Source organism: Xiphophorus maculatus, chromosome 3 (assembly GCF_002775205.1).
Source record: "Xiphophorus maculatus strain JP 163 A chromosome 3, X_maculatus-5.0-male, whole genome shotgun sequence".
Taxonomy (NCBI): Eukaryota; Metazoa; Chordata; class Actinopteri; order Cyprinodontiformes; family Poeciliidae; genus Xiphophorus; species Xiphophorus maculatus.
The window spans coordinates 26,610,702-26,615,172 of NC_036445.1; positions in this window are offsets into that span (position 1 = coordinate 26,610,702).

Below are 4,471 nucleotides of genomic sequence, written 5' to 3' on the forward strand. Positions count from 1 at the left end.
CCTGACTAGAACCAAATCGCTTGGGCTTCTGACTCGAAATGTGATCGTTTTTCTACCACAAACCATAAACGACACGCGTTAGCAGCTTTCGCGACTAACAGATGGGTTGTTTCTTAAAGCTCACATATAGCACAGTGTCGTTTGGATAGAAGTTGACTGCGGGTTGCCATTTAGGCTAGTCGGCATTTAATCACGGAGTCGCAATAAAAAGGAAATATTTTAAACATTGTTAAGTATTAAGGAGAACATTCTGTTGTACATATTCAGTCGTTTGTCCGACAAAAACTTACTGTTGTTGGACTCTGTTGCCTCTTTCCATCCATGCAGTTTTTTTTGTCCTTTCTCTCACTATTCCAAAACATGCATGCGAGATTAACTCTTCACTCTAAATTAAACGTGTGTGTGTGTGTGTGTGTGTGCGTGTGTGTGTATGGTTATTTATCATTTGAGTGTAGAGTTGTACTGGAGTTATGTTGTCCTTCCAACTCTTCCCTTTACAGAGGGGCCACACAGCTGTGTGCACACAGACTTGGCATTCCCCATTCTCCCTCTGCTCGACTTTGTTCAGCTTTATATCATGTTAAAATATCATTCCCTCATCAAAACCATACCTGGAATGTCGCTTTGATTCTTTCATGCATGTTTGGGAAACCTATTAATCTCCCATGGTAACCATTCAGCTGTGAAAAACACCTGGGTGGACCTAGCTCCGCTTCAAGGACGAAGTTCCACGTCGGAGCTGCAGTTTCCAAGCTTCTAAACTTCCACATTGCAGAGCATCTCCTCCCCCACTCCGCTCCTTCAGACTAGCCAGCAGCAATTAGCAAACACCTGGCTGAACCGTGCGTCAGCTAAGCTCATTATACGAGCTACTTCCCTTAACAATGCTGGTAAAAGCATTGTTAAGGGATCAATAGCGGAGCGATGTTGTGATGACTTCCTCATGGCAGCGTGTTGGAAAGAGCAGGACTTTCTCAAGGAGACAAAGACCCAATTTCAAGGCGTTCAAATACAAATCAAACTTCTTCCAAGTCACATAGTTTAGAGCAGGGGGCTCAAACTCCAGTCCTCAAGGGCCGCAGTCCTGCAACTTTTAGATGTGCCTCTGCTGCACCACACCTGAACAGAATAATTAGGTCATTAGCAAGGCTCTGGAAAATTGATCTACACAAGGAGGAGGTCATTAAGCCATTTTATTCCAGTGTTTTGTACCTGTGGCACATCTAAAAACTGTAGGTCTGCGGCCCTCGAGGACTGGAGTTTTGAGACCCCTGGTTTAGAGTCATGATATAGTTCCTTGATTGGGCTATAAAATGATTCTGTGTGGCTGGAAAGCACATAATGGTGCAGCACGATGTGTCTTTGTCATGGGGAAACAGAGCAAACAAAGCAAAATGTTATTTTATAGCAGTTTGCCATAGGAACTGAAACACAGGCAGATAAACTGAAGGAGCGAAAATGGCATTTTTCTCTGGTGGTGAAACCTCTTAATTAGCTGATACTCATGTAATCAAGGGAACACATGAAGTTCCCACCCTCACATGCTGCACTGTGTTCTTTCGGCTGCCTTCAGGAGGATTTTTTGACAATCCATGTCTCCAGCTCTAATTTCTAAAGCAGTTAGCTGTTAGAACACAGATGTTGCTTGTTTGTCTAATAGCACACTGGTATTGTAATGTGTCTACTCTGAAAATGTAGGATTACTAAAGCCTAGGGGTCCTTCCATTAGGGATCTGGAGGTGACTTTTTATGTCAATATTAATGGGCCAAATTTGTTGAGTCATCCAGTAATAGCGCCAATAAATCAAGTTGTGTTGTACCGGGACCAACCGTTTGCATTGCTTTGCCTCACGAACCTACCTTTACAAGGCATCGCAAATAATGCAGAAATGTGGTTTGATGTTTGGGCTATAGCTTGATGTCAAATCAGCTGTACTGTCCTAAAAGGAAAAAAAAGACAGAAACATAGAGAGAACGACTCAGAATTTTATCTAAGCAGCATGTAAAGGTGGCTGAAAAGTTGTCCATGTTGACCATATCAGCAAATAAAGACAGGAACAAGAAATATGGGTGAAAAAAGTTCAAATTTTCACTAAAAAAGACAAAGACTGCCCAATCTGAAATGACCACGAATAAGAAATCCGTGTGAAGGATCCTGCGAATGGATCTTAAAAAAAGCAACTGCGTGTAAATTTTTTTTCCCACAATTGTTTCCTGAAATTTTACTTCTGTGCAATTTAGTACATGGCATGAGATCCAAATGCAAATTCAGCTCCTGAGTGGTATGTCATGCATGAAATCAAGTATGTAGTCAGAGTTTTTTTTTTTTTTTTTTGCTTTGAGGTTAGAAATATATTGCAGACACTCTTGGAGAACTGTTTGGTAAGACAGTGTTTGTTAGTTTCCCCAACTTATTACGACATGCTCACTTTTCACAGCTTTGTTTTGATATAGTCCTTTCTTTCTTTTATTTTGGAGGGACTCGCTGGGTATTGTGTTCAACACATACACACCGCATGGCCAAAAGTATTAGCTCAACTGTTATCAGACACGTAGGAATTGAGTGATATCTCATTTCTAATCCAGAGTTCAATGTGACGTTGGCTCGCCCTTTGCAGCTTGAACGCGTCTTTGAAAGTGTCCCACAACTTTTATTAGTCTACTCACTTAATTAAAAAAAAAAAAAAAAACTCTTGACCATTTTTCCACATTGTTTCCACATTTGTGAGGTCAGGTACTGAGGGAGGAATAGAAAGGTCACTGGTTCACAGTCACTAGGAACAGGAAGGGGCAGTCTCCAAAGTCCAACTTGGATTTTGGAGAAAATCCGAAATTGTCCAAACTGTTATGGTATGGTGAAGCACAAAGTGTTCTTTTCACTGGCACTAGGAGGCCTTGTCACTTAGGTAAGTGCTGTTCTTATGAAAAGTGTCAACCCCGGACTTGTCCATTGGACTGCCAGAGTGGTATGACTAATCATTAGAGAACAAGTCTCCTCTTCTCCTGAGTACAATGGTTCACACATCTTCATCTAACACTTTGGATCCAGCTTGATGTTCTTGAGCTAGCCGGAGAGCCACGTGCAGTTTGGAGGTCTGTAGCTTTTGGCTCTGCAGAAAGTTGGCGCCTTCTGCGCACTGTATGGTCCAGTTATCGGACTTAGAGCACAGATGGCGTTCTATAGTGACACCCTGCAGGACTTTACTGAACTCTCCATAGAAGCAGTGCTGGATTTTGCACACCATAGAGGTGACTGGAACACCTGTTCCAGGTTCCAATTATTTGGACATGTAAGCAAATACTTGGTGAAAATGCCTTTCTAATGTATTCATTCGCCTCAGTACCTGTTGCCTCCTATCAACAGAATTGGATGGTGAATCCTAGCCAAGTTGTTATCGGGCAGTAGGTGGGATGCAACTGGAAATGCATGCAAATTCCCCAATAGTTTTTAAATAGATAAAAAAAACTCTGATGTGGTCCAAACGCGTTTGTAGATGGAAACGGACCAGAGGCCGCTCCGAAAGCAGGGAGCGAAATACAATGCAGGACCTTCAACCAAAACTAACCAGAGGAAGAAATGTCTCCTGATCATTTACCGAGTCCTACAACTAAACTAAAATCTGATGCAACTTAATTTTTGTTTACATTTTGTGAAAAAGGAAGTTGTGCTCATATCTTCTTCTGAGGTCTTTGTGTCGTTTCCTGCAGTGGTTCTTGGTGCAGCGCCGCCACAGTTGAGGAGGGTCGAACGGGTTTTTTCCAATTAGTTTCTATCGTTTGCCTCAGCGCAGAGGGAAAGAGAACCGCAGCAGCTGAAAATGCAACCAAATCTATCAAGACTATCAGGTGCGAAAACACCCTAAAAGTCACATGGTAGTGCCGTTGAAACCTCACAGGACATCTTGCCCCCAGAGATTCCCAACCGAGGCACACATCTGGTATGGCATGGGCGAGGTTAATCCGCGGAAACTATGCTGTTCTATTACAAACACTGTGTCACGTATATTCCAATGCTTCTCTCTCTCCAAGGCAATGAATCAATCATGCTCACATGTAATATAAGCAACAAGAACTAAAAAAAAGAGGGTCATGGTTATTATGGCACTAACTGTGATGCTGTCAAAGGGCATCTTTTTCCCCCTTTGCTTCTTTTACGGCTGGTCGTAGATGAGAGTTTTATGGCTTCACAGAGGCTAGTGCTTGACCTTCAGCAACGGCAGAGCCCCCCCGCATATTCCCGTAAGACGGCTTTTAAATAAACTGAAGTTGTAATTATGGCTGGCAGAGGCCAACGATGCAGCCAAAGAGCAACGTGAACATCTTCGTGCAGGCCGTGTGAAAACCTTCGTCTGGAAAGCTGGAGGCGCACGGTTACACGTCCGAGGTCTACCTCGCTAATGGCTTCAGGAGCCATGCTGTATCTTAATCTTTTTTTAAGTTCTGCAATAACAATGAAAAAAAAAAGAAAAAG